This window comes from Hyperolius riggenbachi, chromosome 1 (genome assembly GCF_040937935.1).
Source record: "Hyperolius riggenbachi isolate aHypRig1 chromosome 1, aHypRig1.pri, whole genome shotgun sequence".
NCBI lineage: Eukaryota > Metazoa > Chordata > Amphibia > Anura > Hyperoliidae > Hyperolius > Hyperolius riggenbachi.
In genome coordinates this window covers 435,673,907-435,694,880 of record NC_090646.1, presented here as the reverse complement: position 1 = coordinate 435,694,880, position 20,974 = coordinate 435,673,907, and the positions used below count along the sequence as shown (strand labels likewise).

General features: G+C 45.4%; 1 protein-coding gene across 1 annotated transcript in view; it reads right to left on the bottom strand.

Moving 5' to 3' along the window:
- The window catches only part of LRRC2 (leucine rich repeat containing 2), a 351,879-nt gene extending 342,962 nt beyond the window's left edge, over positions 1 to 8,917 (bottom strand). The window contains exon 1 of the mRNA XM_068271441.1: positions 8,835 to 8,917. The gene's annotated coding sequence lies outside the window, so the exon portion shown is untranslated. The remainder of the gene's footprint in view (positions 1 to 8,834) is intronic.
- Positions 8,918 to 20,974: the final 12,057 nt, after the last annotated feature.

Genomic DNA, 20,974 nt, shown 5'->3' with positions numbered 1-20,974 from the left:
TAGTGTGAGTGTGGCAGCAGGTAGGTAGGCAGCGTGACATAATAGCCCTGGTACCTAGCGTTGATACCAGGGCTTTAAATAAATACAACAGGAGGTCCCAGACAGCGGTCGTGCAGCCCACATCGTGTCCAATACACAACTGGGACAACACAGTTTTCAACCCGGGCACCTCAAAAAAATTAAAAATTGGTTTTTTTTTAATGGTTTACTTTTTTTTTTTACAGCAAATTACACAGATATAGCTATTGTTTGATGTAATAGCTGGTGGCAGAGTGGCAGCAGAAGGTAAAATCTGTGTACCCTGGCAGTGGGAAACACAGACAGACAGGCAGCAGCAGGAGGAATGGAGGAGTAGTGTGAGTGTGGCAGCAGGTAGGTAGGCAGCGTGACATAATAGCCCTGGTACCTAGCGTTGATACCAGGGCTGTAAATAAACACAACAGGAGGTCCCAGACAGCGGTCGTGCAGCCCACATCGTGTCCAATACACAACTGGGACAACACAGTTTTCAACCCGGGCACCTCAGAAAAATTAAAAATTGGTTTTTTTTTAATGGTTTACTTTTTTTTTTTTTTACAGCAAATTACACAGATATAGCTATTGTTTGACGTAATAGCTGGTGGCAGAGTGGCAGCAGAAGGTAAATCTGTGTGCCCTGGCAGTGGGAAACACAGACAGACAGACAGCAGGAGGGCAGTACACAGCAGCCCACTGTAGATGTAAAATGTGTGGCTGCAGGCGACGTAATAGTCAAAGTGAACCAGGCTGGCTTAGTGAGCAGGAGCCAGGAGGTGGTAAAGGGTGGTAAGGCACATTAACGATGGTTCTTCCGGCAGCCAGTTCATGTCCCCCTCTCGCCGACAACAGGGGCCAGGAACTCGCCTTCCACCCACGCCTGGTTCATCTTGAGAAACGTCAGTCTGTCCACAGACTTGTGAGACAGACGTGAGCGTTTCTCGGTGACCACGCCACCAGCTGCACTGAAGCAGCTGTCGGACAGCACGCTGGAAGGGGGGCAGGACAGCACTTCCAGGGCGTACTGCACCAGCTCGCTCCAGATCTCCAGGCGCTTGACCCAATACTCCATGGGATCAACAGGGGCATCGCTGTCAAGCCCGCTGTAGGACCCCATGTAGTCAGCCACCATGCGGGTCAGGCGCTGGCTGTGACCGGAGGAGGATGCTGCTGCATGCACCTCCTCTCTAGTCACTGCTGCCGGAGCCTCTACAGTCCTGTAGAGCTCGTTGCTGAGAGACAGCAGGTCTGTGGGGCGCTTGCTGCTGGATGCAGGCACCTGCTGCTGCCTCTGTGCTGGCTGGACAGTGGGGGTGGAAGGCTGGGGGAAGGCTTCCTCCAAGCGCTCAACAAGGGCCTGCTGCAAGCTCCTTATTTGTTGCGCTGGGTCTCCTCCTGCAGGCGGCAGGAACTGGCTCAACTTCCCCTTGAGGCGTGGGTCCAACATCATGCTGATCCAGATGTCCTCCCTCTGCTTCATCTGGATCACCCTGGGGTCCTTGCGCAGGCACGTCAGCATGTGCGCTGCCATTGGGAAGAGGCGGGCCATGTGTGCTGGCACATCGACGGCAGTGCTGTCCTCATCCTCCTCCTCTGCCGCCTCCTCCTCTCTCCACCCCCGCACCAACTCAGCTGCGCTGTGCTGATCCCCCTCATCAGCAGCAAGGTCAGGGACCTCCACCAAGTCCTCCTCCTCCTCCCCCTCAGAGGTGGACTGTGCAGCTGCTTGCCGCTCCTGCTGGTCCAAGGCTGCCACTCCCTGTTCCAGCAAAGCATCGAGGGCCCTGTTCAGCAGACAAACCAGGGGCACCCACTCGCAGACCATAGCATGGTCCCTGCTCACCATGTTAGTGGCCTGCAGAAAGGGAGCCAGCACTAAGCACACCTGCTGCATGTGCCTCCAGACGTCATCGGGGACGATGGACGGGATGTTGCTGGTCTTGTCCCTTTTCTGAGCGGCGAAAACAGTGGCCAGGGCAAGGTACTGGTTGACAGCGTGCTTCTGTTCAACCAGATGCTCCAACATCGCCAGGGTGGAGTTCCAGCGAGTTGGAACGTCAAGGATCAGCCGATGGCGTGGCAGCTCCAGCTCCTTTTGCACGTCTTCCAGGCTCGCACAGGCTGCAGCCGAGCACCGGAAGTGACGCACAACGTTCCTTGCCGTTTCCAGCAGTTCGCCCATCCCCTGGTAGGTGCGCAAGAACTTCTGCACCACCAGGTTCAGCACGTGGGCAAGACAGGGGATGTGGGTCAGGTTTCCCCTGTCAATTGCGGCAACCAGATTGGCCCCATTGTCGGCCACCACCTCTCCGACTCTGAGGCCTCTGGGGGTCAGCCAAATCCTCTCCTGCTCCTGGAGTTTGGCCAACACATGGGTTGCCGTCAGTTTGGTCTTTTCAAGGCTGACCAACTGCAGCAGCGCTTGGCAGTGGCGGGCCTTCACGCTGCTGCTGAGGCGGGGGGTTTGGCCAGGTGTGCCGGAGGATGGCAGAGGATCGGAGGAACCTGCTGCATTTCCCCTGACCCTGCGGGGTGGCACCACCCACTGTGTTGCTGCTGCTGCTGTGCCCGCTGCTGCTCTCCCATCCTCACCCCCTTCCACCAAGCTGACCCAGTGGACAGTGAAGGACAGGTAGCGGCCTGTCCCGAAGCGGCTGCTCCAGGAGTCCATGGTGACGTGGACCCTTTCACCAACCGCGTGCTCCAGCCCTCGCTCCACATTGGCCATCACAAAGCGGTGCAGTGCAGAAATGGCCTGCGGGCAAAGTAGTGTCTGCTGGGGAGCTGCCAGTCTGGGGCTGCACAAGCAAGCAGCGCACGCATGTCGCTCCCCTCCTGCACGGGCGTGTACGGCAGGAGTTGGGAGCACATGGCCCGTGCCAGCAAGCCGTTCAGCTGACGCACGCGACGGCTGCTGGGAGGCAGAGCCCTAACCACCCCCTGGAAGGACTCGCTCAAAAGGCTCTGGAGTGGCCTTTTGCTAGCACGGGAATCAGCGGACACAGCAGAAGAGGCCACTGAGGACTGGCTGCCAGAACAGGCCTCAGTGTCGGCGGCAGGAGTTGCAGAGGGGGGAGGAGCAGTGCGTTTCCGCACTCCTGCTGGTGCTGCTGGAGAAGCAGGAGGGCGGGTGGCTGCTGTTGCTGCTGCTGCTGCTGAAGGCTGTGCAGTGATGGGTGTGGTGCCACTGCCAGCACCAGATGCCTTCAGCCTCTGGAACTCCTCATGCTGGTGGAAATGTTTAGCAGCAAAGTGGTTGATGAGCGAGCTGGTGCTGAACTTTAAGGGGTCTGCACCTCGGCTCAACTTCCGCTGACAGTGGTTGCAAGTGGCGTACCTGCTGTACACTGTGGGCATTGTGAAAAATCGCCAGATTGGTGACAAGAACAACCCCCTATGGCCTGGAGCCGCTGCTGCCTGTCTCCCTGTGGTGGTTGGGGGGGGGGCTTGGGTGCGGCTGGTGGTGGTACTGGCAGATGCTGCTGCTGCTGCTGAGCCTGAGACACCAGCAGGCTGTGGGACCTGCCTACTGCTGCCAATGCTTGCAATGATGCGCCTCCTTGCAAGGCCCACAAGCGCATCCTCCTCCTCCTCTTCAGAGCTGCTGACGACGACATCCCCAGGAGCTGGTGGCACCCAGTCTTTGTCTGTCACCGTGTCATCATCATCCTCCCCCTCCTGAAACATGTCCTGCTGGGATGATGACCCCCCAAACTCCTCTCCTGATGCATGGATGGGCTGCTTGACTGTCGCCACAGTCTTGCTGTCCAATCCCTCCTCCCCCAAAGTGCCCATCAGCATCTCCTCCTCAAAATCGCTAACAACAGCAGACAATTTACTCATGATGCCTGGGGTCAAAAGACTGCTGAATGACAGATCGCCAAGTGACGGTGAACTGGCCTCCTCCCCAGGCCCTGCTGGGCGGCTGCTGCGAACAGGGGTGGTGGTGGTGGTGAGGGTGGAGGCCTCGGATGCAGAGCTGATGGCGGGCTGCTCATCCTCCGTCATCAGTTGCACCACAGTGGCTGCATCCTTTTCCTCAATGGGACGTTTCCGACCCGGCTGGAGGAAAATAGGAGCAGGTACTACACGCTGCTGCTGCTGCTGTGTCTCTGCAGCGTGAGTTGCAGATGCTCCTTCTGGGCGGCGCCCAAGGCGTCCACGGCCAGTGGCTAGAGGCGGAATGTTAGCCACTGACGCAGCTGCTGCGGAACTGTGCATGGTGGCGCGGCCGCGGCTTGCCACAATGCTGCTCCCTCTCCTCCTGATTCCCTTGCTGCCCTTCCCCTTGCCCAAACCGCGCTGGCTGCCACTTCCAGACATCTTTGATGTTTTGGGCGTAAACAAAAACGTTTTTTAAAAGGGCGGGTGAAAAAGTGGGGTACTTTAATGGAGTGGGTTGGTGGGTGAGGTGACACTAATCACTAAGTGATTACTAGTACAGTACTAATACAAAATACAATAATTCAGTAATCAGTAAGTGTGAACAGTGAGTGTGTCCCCTAGTACACTAACTAGAAAATACAATAATCAGTAGTAATCAGATTCAGTAGAAGGAAATAGAGTGTGTGTAGTACACTACAGACAGTGCACGCACACACACACGCAGGAGCTAGCCTATGAACAGTGACTGAGTGTCCCTAGTACAGTAAGTAGTAACAGTAAGTACAACTAGAAATTACAATAATCAGTAGTAATCAGAAGGAAATAGAGTGTGTGTACTGTACAGACAGTGCACGCACGCACACACGCAGGAGCTAGCCTATGAACAGTGACTGAGTGTCCCTAGTACAGTAAGTAGTAACAGTAAGTACAACTAGAAATTACAATAATCAGTACTAATCAGAAGGAAATAGAGTGTGTGTACTGTACAGACAGTGCACGCACACACGCAGGAGCTATGAACGAACAAACAGTGACAGTGAGTGTCCTAGTACAGTTACAGTATACTACAAAGTACAATCACTCAGTAGTAAAGGACAGCAGAAACACTGGTATAGATGAGAAATAAACTAACAGAGGACAGGAGGACAGCTGTGCCCACACAGGCAAGGCCCTGAGGCCTAAAGCTGTGTAAGCTTGCCTGCAGCAGCTGGCTGTCTCTATGTAACACACAAGCTACTAACTAAAATACAATGTCTATCTAACTAACAACAATATAGGTGTATATAGGAGGTGTATGTGAGCAAAAACGCTAGGTGATTGACCACAATAAAGCTCTTGCTAAGCCAAAGCACAAAGGAGGAGATCTCTCTCTGTACAAAGTCAGGCAAGGACGGAAAAACCTAAAATGGCGGCCGCTATTTATAGGGTAGGGGCTGGCCAGGGTCCCCCTCTGTGATTGGCTGCCGTCAGAGGGCCTGGGAGCCCTCTGATTGGCTCTAAGGACATCAATCTGGGCTATGACGCTATTCGAGCTCGGTATTCGAGCTCGAATAGCGCTGTTTGCTCGAATAGCGCGAATAGTGAATGGGCTATTCGAATTAACTCGAATAGCCCATTCGAATAGCTGCAGCTATTCGAGCTCGGTATTCGAGCTCGAATAGCTGAAAAAGAGCTCGAATATTTGAGCTACTCGAATATTCGAGCTCTGCTGAGCACCACTGCAGGAGACAGAACAGAAGGATCCACAGCGCTAGCGAAAAGTGGCTAGCGCGATCCCAGGAGACAGAACAGAAGGATCCACAGCGCTAGCGAAAAGTGGCTAGCGCGATCCCAGGAGACAGATCAGAAGAGATAGCTGGTAGCAACCGCAACTCCAAGAACAGAGATCAGAACCATTTCCTGTCGACCAACGTTGGGACAGGACAATGGCAACAGAACAAACAAACAGATAAACCATCCTAACTGCACTAGGAAAATCCTGCCTAGCGCAGATTCAGGAATTACTCTAAGCTGATCTTCAAACAGAGAGTAAGGCTGACACCCCACCAGGAGTGTTACATAGGACGAAACCTTATGAACAGCAAAGCATTGTGGGACACACATAGTACTTATAGTACACACCTCCAATGAATGTGGCCAGGCAATTTGCATGACAACGTATGCAAATTCCTCAGCAAGCACAAGCTGCAAAACTGACAGAAGCTCTTCTTTCCAGAGTCCTGCAGCATGCAAACCTACACAATGGTCAAAAAGCTGCCTGCCTGCACAGGCAGCTGAGCAAATCATCACACAAACAGACATGATCAGACAGGCTGCAGCAATTCTCCTGTCTCCCCTCTCTGTGAAAAGAGATGTAATTTGATCCAGGTAGGTGGATAGCAGGGGAGGGAGGGGTAGGGGAGGGAACCAGGCTGGAGGGAAGGACTCAATGCTGAGGCTGTACCTTAGCAAGGCTTCAGCATGAGGAGAAGGAAGGTCCTGCTACTACCGATATAAATGTGAGTCTGTTCTATCCACTAGCATGTACCAGATGTAAGCTTTATATGTTCATCTAACTGTACACGGTGCATAGACTACATATATGTATTGCCATTTAAACAATTTTTTGGCTGGAGGTGCTCTTTAACCACTTGAGGACCCACCCTTTACCCCCCCTTAAGGACCAGCGCTGTTTTAGCTGATCTGTGCTGGGTGGGCTCTGCAGCCCCCAGCACAGATCAGCGTGCAGGCAGAGCGACCAGATTGCCCCCCTTTTTTCCCCACTAGGGGGATGATGTGCTGGGGGGGTCTGATCGCTCCTGCCTGCCGGGTGTTGCGGGGGGGGCACCTCAAAGCCCCCCTCCGCGGCGAAATCCTCCCCCTCCCTCTCCTACCTGGCCCCCCCTGGAGATCCGGGCTGCACAGGACGCTATCCGTCCTGTGCAGCCAGTGACAGGCTGTCTTCTGTCACATGGCGGCGATCCCCGGCCGCTGATTGGCCGGGGATCGCCGATCTGCCTTACGGCGCTGCTGCGCTGCAGCGCCGTACAATGTAAACAAAGCGGATTATTTCCGCTTGTGTTTACATTTAGCCTGCGAGCCGCCATCGGCGGCCCGCAGGCTATTCACGGAGCCCCCCGTCGTGAATTGACAGGAAGCAGCCGCTCGCACGAGCGGCTGCTTCCTGATTAATAAGCCTGCAGCTGGCGACGCAGTACTGCGTCGCTGGTCCTGCAGCTGCCACTTTGCCGACGCGCGGTATAAGCGTGCGGTCGGCAAGTGGTTAAATAATGTTCATTTGAAGCTATTCCTACTGCTTCTACAGGGACACATTGACTTTCTAAACTAACTTTCACATATCTGCTGAAATGCAGATAACCTCTGTAGATCATGGATGAACGGCCTGCATCTGGCTCTTTTTTGTAATGTAAACACTGGGGGGCATATGCAATTCACTTTTTCACTTGAGTTTTCTCCTAGGAGATAATTTTTCATTTTCAAATTAAAATACATTTCCAGCACTTTTCAACTAAAAAGCACCAAAAAGTAAATGAAAAGGTACTATCAAAATTATTTTGAGCATTTCTTGCTTTCTGATGGCTTAAAATGTATTTTATTAACAAATTTAAAATGATCACCCAGGAGAAAACTCAGGAGAAAAAGTAATTGCATATGGGCCTGGAATTTATAAGCTTTTAGAACAAAAGCAAACTCACTAATACAAATGCATTGCATTATTGTTCATAACTAGAAGGATAGCAATGCAACTTGCACTGTTTAAAAGGAAATAAATATGCAAGCCTCCATATCCCTCTCACCTCTGGTTCCCTTTAAAACAAACACAAGCAGCTTATAGTAATTTGACTTTTGGAGGAGATGATAATACGCACAGAAATCAGGATAAGTAATTTGAGTATGTTTCCTTTCGCTTCTGATCCAGCCTGCAAGTTGTCTGTAAAAGCTTACTGGTGTTATGAAAGTGAAATTGACTCCCATATGTCATGCTCAGAGTACTACATACACATGTAATCTGTACAGTATTACAGATGCACTGCTATGTCAAGCCACCAAGTTTACTAACAAATTATACTCACAATGGCAAAACACCGATTGGCATTACCGGAAAAGGAAAATCAGGGCAAAACAAGACAGCTGAATACAGAACTGTGAAATCAAAGATTTGCCATGGAAAATGAGTCAGCCTTGCTCATCTTTCAGTGTACCCAAACAACTGCTGTTCAGACCATGACTAACCAAGCTGTACTGAGCAGACGGGACTGCTGCTTAGATAAAACGGTGTCTAGCAGCAGATGTTGCTGTAAGCTTGCATGCAAAAATTTTGTAAACATTTAAACTATTAAGCTTTGTGTTAAGAAACACTTTCAAGAGTAGATGTTTGCTGACAGTCAGTAAAGTCATGCATAGTATAAGTTACATCATTTTACAGCGGACCTGAACTCAGAACTTCCTCTCTGCTCTAAAAGATATGCAACAGCATAATAACCTTTACAGAAAAACATTTCTTTGTTACAGCTGACACAAATCCTGCAATAAATCTGCAGTGTTTCTACCTCCTGCTTTCGTGGAAGCAGACATACTGTTAACATCTTGTGCTTTCAAATGAGCTTATCTGCTGTGGCAGTCAGCTGATGCAGAGGAGAGATAAAATTACAATTTGTGCTTAAAAACAGATGAGGGGGAATTAGACAGGATAAACTCTCTAAATACATACAGGGTGCATTTCTCTCTGTTTTCCTTCTGTCCTGTGCAAGAGTTCAGGTCCACTTTAACAATAATGTCTGCACATTAAATACCTCTTTTATATATCTAGCTAGCTCTGGTACCCCAACTATTGTGCTTTAGACAGAAAGGGAAAAATCTCTTTTTAAGTGGATGTAAGCTTAGAGACTAAACCATTTCTAATAACGTAGTGCAAACAAACAACGCTCACTTACAATTCACAATGAAGCCCACAAGTTCAGAGGATGACTTCTTTGCCATGGACTGCACAGTGCAGATAGCCTTGCCTCTTGTTTACAGCAGCAAATGCAATAGCTCAGGCATAGCTCACAGTCATCCAGGTCAAACCTGACAACGTGACTTGCCTTTCAGATGGGCTAATATTCTATATTTGTAAGCTGATAACATGATCTCTGGAAGCTGGAGAGCCGGGGCCTTCTGTATGATAAAATATCTGGAGCATATAAATCAACATGAGTTAAAGGGATGCAGCATTACCGGGACAGCATCTATTCCTCATGGCTGAAGAGGGGATAAATTAAATGTTAGCCAAATAAATAACTTTTCTCTAGTGCAAAAGTTTGTGCCTTAAATGAACGCTAAAATGCTGAGTCGTTTTGCATGGTCGCCATGCTGTAAGGGGAAATTGTTTAGCAGCGTGCATGAGTCTTAGGAGAATATGGTTATTAATGCTGGTACACGTAGCCACGCAAGTAACAGCAGGACTTTCCATAAATATCTGCAGTAAACAGTAATTAACACTTCCTAATAAAACAATATGACAGCAAGACTAGGCAGGTTTTCTTCAATGTTTACAGGAATTTTAATCCAGCACAAAATGATATAAACAACTGCCTTTAGTAAACACAACACTCGAGATCAAGGGTACTTGTACACTGGGGCACTGCATTACATTGCATAGACTGAAAGAAAAAAACAAGATCACAATGCAATGGAGTGCAGGAGGTGCATTGTGGGTGTTGTGACACATACAGTGAAGCATACAGTACATAAAAATATGCTTCTCTGCAACTGTAAATGCTTGCATTCTCTGGTACCACACAGCTTGCATTGTGTAATTCTGTTGGGTTCATGCATATGGCACTGCTAATGCACCACGTAACCATACCATCCCAATATGTTTGCATTGTGTTTGCTATGTGATTTCGCAGTCCATTGCAACATGTCCCTATCACACTAGTGAATGTGAATGCGTTGCAAGTGAGCTCGCAGGACTGATTTTCAGTCATTGGTGTGCATTTGCATTTACATTCACATTTTTCCTACATTTAAAGGACACCTGAGAGGGATATGGAGGCTGCCATATTTATTTCCTTTTAAACAATACTAGTTGCCTGGCAGTCCTGCTGATATTTCTGGTATCAGTAGTAGTGTTTGAATCACACAACTAAACCAAGTATGTAGAAAATCTTGCCAAAATTCAGTCAGAAACATCTGATCTACATGCTTGTGTAGGGCCTATGGCTAAATGTATTACCGTATGCTGGGAATACACAATGAGTTTTTTTCTGAAGATTTATTGGCCGATTGATTTTTCAATCAATTCTCCAATCGATTTCCATTCACTTCTATGAGAAAATCGATCAGAAAAACAATCAAAATCAGATCGGACCTGTTTGAAATTATCTATTGAGCTATCTATCTGCTAAAAAAAACTCATTGTGTATTCCCAGTATTAGAGGAAGAGGATCAGCAGGACAGCCAGGCAATTTGCATTTTTTTAAAAAAAGAAATACATACCTCTTACTTCAGGTGTCCTTTAATGTGAATTAAATGCATGCAAAAAATGAATGCTGCAGTATATTTACCTAAGAGCCCTCTGGCCCATGGGCCAAATTTGGAGACATTAAATTTGGCCCTCAAGTGGTTTCCCCACTTTGCATTATGTTTGGCCCACTCTAGACCCCCAGGGAAGCTATATTGGAGATGAAGCCCTAGAACACCAGGAAAGCCATATGAAGCGGAACAGTGCTTTTCAGCGCTGCTAGATTTGGGCGCAGCCCGCGCCACCATAGACTATAATAGGAATCACATCTACAGCGGCGCTCAGTGAGTAACTTCAGAGCCGTCAGAAGACGGAGCTGAAGTTGCTTAAAAAACACAATAATTCGGCCTCCAGCAATCGCTGGAAGCTGAATTATATCATTCCCCCACTATCCTTGCTTGCCTGGGAGGGGGAATAGTAATTAACACGACCCGGACTTGTGCAGCAGCAGGATCAGCCATATACCGGCTGTATCCTGCGCCCAAGTCTACCGGCACTGATTTCAAATGTATGCATATGGAGGAGGTAGAGGAAAGTACTAAACACTGGGGAACTGTATAGGGGAGGGTGGGGGGAGCTAGGCAACAGGGAACTGTCTAGGGGAGGGAGAGAGGACCACTAAGCCACCAGGTAACTGTATAGGGGTGGAGGGGGGCTATTAGACACCAGGGAATATTATAAGGGAAGAAGGTGGCCAGTAATCATTGAGGTTGACCCGCGACTAGGTCCCAGTGTTCAATATTGGCCCACTTTGTATTTGAGTTTTACACTGCTGTGGTAGATTGTGGTGGCTCGGTATAGCCCGGGCACATGCTACCACCGAATGGTGAAACAGAGCATTGCATGATTCCTGACACCTGCTGACCATCACCACAATCACTCATCATTCTACTCATTTTTACTCTCCTCCTGTCAAAAAGATTAAATAGTTACACTAACCTTGTCAGTTATGCAATTCTGTAATATTTTATTTTATGCTGCTGACTCTACTTCACAAGTCTAAAGTAGTCCATGCCCTCATCGATGTCTACTGTCAAGATACGGCCGATTTGCTCTGATCAAATCGACAAGAAATTGGTGCAGCATTTGGTCTGTGCAATCAACTGATTTCCGGACGTCCCTGGGCATCTGTGTGCCATAATGCAGAGGATAGACACTAGCGGCCTCTATGGCTCACAGTGCCCCTAGTACCTGTTCCCTGCATTACACTATACAGGCATCCGGAGGACATGCGGAAGTGGAGCAGCTGGCAGAGAGAAGCAGAGACTGGGACCAACAGAGGCCGGGGGGGGGGGGGGGGGTGAAGGGGGGAGGACTTGGGCAGTCAAACAGATTTTCTGTTTCTGGCTGTGCAGGTGGCTAAAAGATCCTCCCGAGCGGTATGGACAGATATATCCGTCCATAAAAACATACTGTGAACAGTATAAACGTGCCTACACATCAATACTCTCCTGCACTGTATACTAGACCCTTGCTTGACACATTTTGGCAAGTTACAGGACAATAAAAAAGTTTTAAAAATAAATGTTATCACTTTTTGCACAGAAATCCTGGTTAAATTGAACCCCGAGGAGGTTAAGTAAAATTATGCAAGTTAATCTATTCATATTGCAATATATCTAAAAAGTGTTTGATTATTTTTTAATTAAAAAATGAAAATACAGGACTGGTCTGACCTAGTATTAATCATTAGTATGTTTCCCTAGCATATTACACAAAGAAAAAACATAAACAGACCATTCCGTTTCCTGGTTACTCACAGACATCCCTTACTGAAAGCACAGACTGACAGACCTATTAGCAAAGGACACAAGGTTATATGTTGATGATGATGAGGAGGAGATGTACAAGTGTTTAAGCCCACATTTGCTGTGGTTTATATTTGTTACAGTGTTAAAAACTTAATTAGCACTTCCTGTACTACTTAAGGTACTTAAATTTAATTAAGAGATGTTCATAATGACAGTATGACATGTTTTACTGCCCACAGTCTTGTATAAGCTTACAAAAATCTATTGGTACTTTCTTTTTCAGTACAGTGACTTATTAAACTAAATTCTGCTCACCTACAGTGATGATCTGTTCACTCACAGCACACACAGGAGCATAAATGTATAGTTTTCCTCTGTCCCTTTTTCAGATGGACAGTGCCTCTTTAGCAACCAAATCCATCTGTTCAATTGACTCTATATCCTCATCTTCTAAATGTATATATTTCCTGTTTTAAAAAGATGATATTCAGAAAAACTAATGGTGATAGAAAGAATTAATGGAGCTTGAATTATAAAATAACCTTTTTTGCTCATGGAATGAGGGTGTGATTAGAGGCATGGCGAGGGTGTCTTAAATTGAACCTCCAGACTAAAAATCTACTCAGCAGCACTGAAAAGGCTTGGTGTTTCTTTAACAGTTTCACAGCATCAGAACTTTGTTTTTCTTATACAAGCCTCATTTTTAGCTGCAGAGAAGCTAAGCTCTGCCCCATCAAAGAAAACTGCCCTGGCATTTTTCCCTTGATGCTGTGCAAAGCATGATGGGATTTCTGATGTTGTTGTTCTCATTGCCTAGCAACTGGGAGGGGTGATCAGGACACAGGACAGTTGGAACTGTGTCTCATACTCCCTGTTACCTCCTTTCAACCAAAAAGATGGCTGCCCTCATGAAATCAATCATTTGCCTGTTCTTTTAAAACAGGGTGGGTAAGAGATTATATTACCTATTTTAATTAACATAACTAATATAACTTAATGACAGTATGTTTGTTATGGCTTAAGTTCCTCTATTTAAAGTTGTCCTTCTTTCTTGTCTGACAAAGTTGAGAGATATGTAAATGGAGCACAAGCCCAAAGAGCATGCATTTGACATCTGTTATTGCACACCATCAGCCATAAGCATCTATCTAATTTAGATTGTAAGCTCACAAAGGAAGGTCTCTCTCACCCTTTTGTGTCTTGGAATTTGTTACACATTTATTCATATTACCGTATATTCTGTCGTGTAAGACTACTGGGCGTATAAAGCGACACCCCCCCCCCCCCCCCAACTTTTCCAGTTAAAATATAGAGTTTGTGATATACTCCCCGTATAAGACTACCCCTCTTCCAACGCACACCAAATAAAACTTTTAAAAAATCATATACTGGTGCTATGTATGAACAGATACTGGTGCTGTACTGTATGTGGTACCTAGTATGTAACAGTATATAGGCGATTGACTGGTTTTATTGATCAACTCTCCCTCTCCCTAAATGGATTGGTCAGCTCTCCTTGTGTACCTGTTTATCAGAGCGGTATGCAAGAATAGATCGTGCTGTGCCCATAAAACACGCCTCTTTCACCAGTCTGGCCCACCCTTGCAACCTATTTACCGACTTCTCTGCCTCTCAGATCTCGTACATGTGCGTCTGCGCCGCTTCACTACAGTCCTCAGCATTGAGATCTGAGAGGTGGTAACAGGATAGGGCGTATCACCCAGCATCAATGACACCCGGCGTATAAGACGACCCCTGACTTTTCAGAAGATTTTCAAGGGTTAAAAAGTCTTATACACCAGAATATACAGTAATTTCGTCACTGTAATTACCAATTCTCTATTTTGGACTGATTCTGTATTTTATACCAACTCTGTATTTTGTATATTGGTGTATATCATTGTCTGTATTATTTTGTACCCCATGTTTGTTTCTTACTTTGTACAGCTCCACAAAATATGTTGGTGCTTTATAAATCATTGATAATAATAATAATAATAATAATAATAATAATAATAATAATAATAATAATAATAATAATAATAATAATAATAATGATTGTTGTTATTATTATTTATCGTTATTGTATCATTAGTTATGTTTCACTGTATTTGGAACCTTGTTTGCATTTCATTAAATGTCAACATAAAGACACGTGAAGACACTTTTTGCAATATATCCACATAGCTGCTAATAGTCAAATAGCAAATAATCAAATAGTCTGATTCAAAACTTTCTGTCTAAACTGATGGCTCACAAGATACAATGTTCTGCAAGTTGCAACTACCAATAATAATACTATTTATTCAATAAGCAGTGTAAAATGCCAAATTACAGCACAATCTGATTGCTTAATGATTAATTGAAATTATTTACTGTGGTTTAAATCATCTCCCACTTTGTATTACTAAATAAGAATTATATGTTGTGTGTATAATTTTTAACTTGGGTACAAAGCTTTTGGTTGAATCAAATTTTGTTTCAGTTCTTATACCTCCTACGCTTCATGGCTGATGCATGGATGGTGTCCATAGTAAAGTATTTTGCAGGTCAAGTCTAGGGCAAAGCAGGAATGTAATAAGAGGACATGAGCACCACTTAAAATATGTTGGCTCTGCATCACAAACTAAGTACAGAGTGATGATGACCTTGTTTTCTGTTAAATTGATTGTGCTGCAAGGAACCATATCTCCTCCTTCAGTAGGTAGACTCATGGTTATACTTCTCACTGTATCTTCACGTTCTACGTCACACAAAGCTGAGCTCTCTTGGTTAAGACTTAAGACCAGGTTATTGAAGAAGTTTTGTTGACATCTACAGAGAGAGGATCTCTCACAATATGTTAGCAATATTTGTCTATTTCATGAAATAAGTTTATTTGTTTGGATGCCTTAGATCTTTCCAAACAAAGCTAGTGAGTTTCCATATTTAGCTTAAGTGGTGTGTAAACACATCTACGCTCCTCCTCTACTTATCCTGATAACTGTGTAAGAGGTCATTAGCCAAGGAAGCAGACAAAGTATGATTGAGCTGTCTTTTCCAATAGCAATTTCTTGTCAAACTACACAAAGTAGAGGATCCTTCTTGAGGTGTCCATACTTTGCTCAATTTTCAGTATCAATAACAAGCAGATTTGATCATAAGGATCAAATATTGCAGACATTGATGCCTCAACATGAATACTGAATCAATCCTTTCAATCAATTTCCGGCCAAATAGATTGAAATGATCAGTCTTGCATGCTGGAAGATCTTGCTCAAAACAGCTCGATCAGGTGGGCAGCAGTGAAAGCATTTGATTTCCCAATGACCAACATACCTGATAGACCCCTGGCTGCTCTCCCCCAAGTGTATGTGCACCCCTGTGCCCATGGTGAGTGTTCAAGTCTCATCTGTCACGCCAGCGAGACTCCTCACTTTCTCCTGATATGTATATAGTGCTTGGGGGCCCCCCAATGTAAAACTTGCATTGAGGCCCACAGCGCCTTAGCTACGCCACTGTGTACAAACGTCATTGCATGCGTTGTATCAAGGGGTACAGGTGTCCATAGTGGCAATTCAAAAAGATGTCAGATACAGAAGAAGGCCAGGAGTCATGTTGGAATGACAGCTGAGCATGCAGCACTCACCATAAGTCCGAGGGAGGCGGTCATTACATGGGGGAACTAGCGGCCAGGCATACAGAGGTTGCTGCACTAGGTCAATCTCTAATAGATTTTATGCTGAAATCAATTGGAAATCTGTCTGTAGTGTGTGGGCAGGTAATGGATCCCTCTCTGATCAGATATGATCACAGAGGAATGTAGCTGATGGTCAATCTGGAGGCCATCATCTAATACAGAGCTTCTCAACCCTGTCCTCAAGTACCACCAAGAGTGCATGTTTTGTGGAAATCCACAGAGGGAGGTAATCAGCTCTGCTCTGCTCTGCTGAGACACTAATTACCTCCCCTGTGAATGGTTGTGGTTTTCTACAAAATATGCACGGTTGGTGATACTTGAGGACAGGGTTGGGAAGTCCTGATCTAATTTGTGGCCTACTTTAGTATGGAATTCATCAGATATGTTATGAGCAAAACCTGAACAGTCAGGGGGCTTCTTTAAATCAGTATACATGCTTATACATTTAAATTTGATCAAAGCTTTTTATTATAGTCTTAGATATTAAACATAAGGGTAATTTAAAGTCCGTATTGCTCTTATGGTTACTGTTGGGGAGAATGTCTTAGTGGTTCCTGTCCAAGGTGAAAAAACTATCCAGTGAAATACAGACAGCAATGTAACCCTGAAATGTATATTTTTTTTTTTTATTTGAAAAAAGAAATTGTTTAAGAACATCTGTTTAACAAGAACAAATTAGTTTAACTTATGGCATAAAGTACAACATTAAACAGGTTCCAGATATAACAATACTTCTCCACAGACTAGATAATAGTACAACCTGCATTTCTCTAGTATTATAAAATGTAATTATAGACATAAATAACAAGAGAAAAGAAAAAAAGAAGAAGAGCAGCTATTAAAGCTGTGTAGTGCTGTGGTATAACTTAATTAAGTTCATTATAGAATGAAATCTCTGTCATATGTGACAAATCAAATGAAGATTTACTATGATCTGGGGATGCTCTGGTCCAGGGTAACACTTTTGGTTGTCTATTGGTTGTCTATTGGGTATCGTTCAATTCAATTCTAAATCTATGAGATCAAACTCGAGAGAGTAAAATGTAAAATGTCATATAAGAAAGCAAAGGTACTGGTACGTGCAAACTATTTAGAATGAATTCTCAGGTAGTAGAGCATCCATAAGTGTTTTATATATATAACTGTTACCTCTATTTTTACATTTACTAAAATGAAGACCAGTAAAAGTGATCAAACATTGTTTAATCTACCGATATTGTACCACCTCATTCATATAGTAAAATATCTTTAAAGCGGAACTGTAGATATAAAATAAACACATTGTTACACTTACCTGGGGCTTCCCCAAGCCCCCAGCAGCCATCCTGTCCTGCGCCGCTCCTCAACGAGCCGTTCTGCGGCCAGCTACTTTTAGTTTCGCCGCCGGGCCTCTGTGCCTGGGTGGCTCTGGCTACGCCTATCCTTTCTTTGCGTTACCCGCTATTGCAGAGGGGACCGCGAAGAAAGGACACGCTTGGCAGGGCTACGCTGGCCTCGACTTACAAGTCAAGGTACGGGACCGAGCGGCGGCGGGGGAGCGGAGACTCGTGGAGATTCGACGCGGGACAGGACAGCTGCTGGGGGCTTGGGGAAGCCCCAGGTAAGTGAAACAATGTGTTTATTTTATATCTACAGTTCCGCTTTAATCCTTACCAATATTTCACTATAACCTAACCTCCCTATACTCACACAGAACCCTTCCCTGGTGGTGCCTAACCCTAAGACCCCCCCTGCTAGTGCCTAAGCCTAAGACTCCCCTGTTGGTGCCCAACTTTAAGCCCCCCCAGTGGTGCCTAACCTTAAGACCCCCCTAGCAGCACCTAACCCTAAGATCCCCTTGGTGGTGCCTAACCCTAAGACCCTCCTGGTGGCTTACCTTTAAGACCCCCTCCCCCCCTCCGGTGGTTTCTAACCTTAACTTCCCCCTGGAGGGCACCTAATCGTAATCCCTCAATTTGTGTGTGCAAAATAAATGTGTATATGCTTGTTTATGGTTTTATTTAACTTAGAATTTAAAAAATGATAAATGAGGAGTCAAACATAAAAATAAACTTTTTTTTAATATACAAGTTTAAGTAAATTTGTTGAAAAATGATAATTTGTAACATAGATGAAAATAGTGGAAGCTGCTTGTTGTGGTGCAAAAAGTTGAAATGTAAAAGATGTTTTCTAATAAAGCATAGGGAACAGTTTTAGAATTTCATATGGACATGAAAGTTAAAGCTAACAAGCGATATATTTGTTTCATATTTTTGCAAATGATTTTACATACAAAATAATTGTTTTAAATTAACACTGCACCCTTTTTATATAGTTATTGCCAAACAAAAACAGCTTAACATTGATGCCTGTGGGGCGCCCATTTTAATAGGCGCCTTTATTACATGATACTGCTATACCAGCACCACATGGTCCATGGCATGGGGGGAGGGCTCTGGAAGAGAGGGTCCCCGGTGCCCTTGTCAAATCCATGGACAAGGGGCTCTTCACCACCGCCTGTGCTCAAGAGGGGTTAGGGGTGTTGATGATGCCGGGGAGGGGGGAAGTTCATGGTGGCATCTGAAAGTCCCCTTTAAGAATGTGAAGTAATGCCCAAAGCATGTTTAACCAGATTACTCCACAGGCTGTTTTACCCTTCCTGCTAACAACAGTCAGATTCTCTCATCTATTCAGCAATAACTTTATCACTACTAATTATATCTTTTTCAAGAAGACTTTGTAGTTTTTGAGAAAATCTATTTTAAAGTTGTGATAGGAATTTTTTTTTTTTTATGCATTTAACCACTTGGCCCTATCTGGACGGGAATATCCATCCAGATAGACTGTGCTGCTCCTGCAGCATGGTGCACGCGATTGGGCGCGCTCCCGCGCATGCTCCCGCTGCCTGCTGCTAGCCCCCTGATCAGTGAATGGGAATATAATTGACATTCACCGATCTAAGCCCCCCGGAGAAATACCGACGCTTTCTAAGCAGAGAGCGCGGTATTTCTGCCCGGAAAAAAATTTGCAGCCTCCTAATAGTTCCTGGCAGGAACTTTTTTGACTGTGGCCATCTTATGGCCAAATAGTAAACTGCACCCACATACATTTTTTAAATAAAGAATTACATTATATTACACCTAAAAATAGCTGTTTACCTGCCAAACTAAAATCACCCACATACATTTTTTAATTAAAAAATAAATTAAAAAAATTACAATTAAAAAAAAAACTACATAAATAGTTACCTAAGGGTCTAAACTTTTTAAATATACATGTTAACCTCTTGAGGACCGCAGTGTTAAACCTATCTAAAGACCAGGCAATTTTTCGTTAAATTGGCCACTGAATCTTTAAGGCCAAGCTGCAGGGCTGCACAACACAGCACATAAGTGATTCTTCCCCGATTTTCTCCCCACCAACAGAGCTCTTTGTTGGTGGGGTCTGATCACCCCCCAGATGTTTGTTTGTTTATTTGTTCCTATGTGTTTGTTTTTTTAACAAAAATGTGTTTGTGTTTTCCTCAGCTGTAATCCCCCCTCCCCCCCTCCCCCCGCCAGCCAATACCCGTGATCAGCTGTCACAGGCTTCAGCCTATGACAGCCGATCGCCTCTGTGTCTCAGGAGGGGACACGGCTGTCCCCAGTACAGCGCTGCTGCTAATTGCAGCGCTGTACATCTAAATAGACGTCGATTACGCCGTCTAACAGTCTCCCGAGCTCCGCTCCGCCCACCAAGCAGGAGATGCGCGCGCACCCTGCGCGCGATCTCATGCAAAACACAGCCCCAGGACTTTACGCCAATCGGCGTTAGGCAATCCTGGGGCTACCGCCGCGGCCACGCCCATCGGCGTGATGTGGTCGGGAAAAGGTTAAGAGAGCATCTTATTAATTTTTTTTAAAATTATAAGCTTGTAATTAGTGATGAACGCAAATTGAAAAAATGCACCTTTATTTCTAAATAAAATATCGGCTCCATAAATTGTGATAGGGACATAATTTAAAAGGCGTAATAAGCGGGACAAATACGCAAATAAAATACATGGGTTTTAATTACGGTAGCATGTATTAATTTAAAACTACAATGGCCAAAAACTGAGCAATAATGATTTTTTTCCATTTCTTTCTTAATCTTCCTGTTAAAATGGATTTAGAAAAAAATAATTCTTAGCAAAATGTTCTACCTAAAGAAATCCTAATTAGTGGCGGAAAAAACAAGATATAGATCAATTAATTGTGATTAGTAGCGATAAAGTTATTGGCGAATGAATGGGAGGTGAACGTTGCTCGGATGCATGAGATTTTCCACGCTGTAGGCTGAAGTGGTTAAATGATATATAATGTATCAACCTATTAGTAGTATAAATTTACATATATCAAAAGAAAGATCAGTGAATTTCATGCCGGGGTTTCCAGGTGGTTAGTATGTGGTGTGTAGCAACCACCTGAAAACCCAGTGGAACTTGCCCGACAAATATAGCTATGATTTGGCCATTAAAAAGTACATTTTTAAAAAATGACATGAAGTCTCCCCTTCCCGAGCCTCTTTAACCCCTTTGCTAGCCATGCATACTGTGGAGTACCAGAAGTTGGCACCACAGTACTCCCAGTAGGATCTAGCCTCTTCTTTTTTTTATTTAACCTTACTCTCTCTCACACTCTGAGGTAGGGTGCTGGAAGTTTCTGGGGTCACAGGTGTAGTTCTGGCCAGCCAGTGGACTGTGGGACACGAGCTGATTGGGTCACATGCTTGATCAGCTGGCTGAAACTGTTCCAGGAAGCTTCGCTCCACTCCGCTGTTCTGAGACTGCCAGTCCACCATTGATGGCAAGCCAGCTGGCTGATCCCTGTCTATGTGATCTCCATCAGCAGGAACCCAAGATCTTCCATGCTGCTGCTGCACAAAGCACCTAGTGCACCATAGTCGCCTTGCTGCTGCCTGGGGTCTTCAGATCCTGCTGCCACTGCCCAGTCCTTGTTGCTCCAAGAACTATCTGCTGTCACTTCTCCTGGAACCATCTGCCATAACTGCTGTAGCCAGCCTAAATGCAGGACAATCCCCTGCACCTCCGGGCCCTCCGACTGGCTACTCCAGACTAGGCTGCAAGCTGGGGTCTAAATTTGGATTTTCAGGCAGGTGGCCTTTGCCTAGTCAGCATGA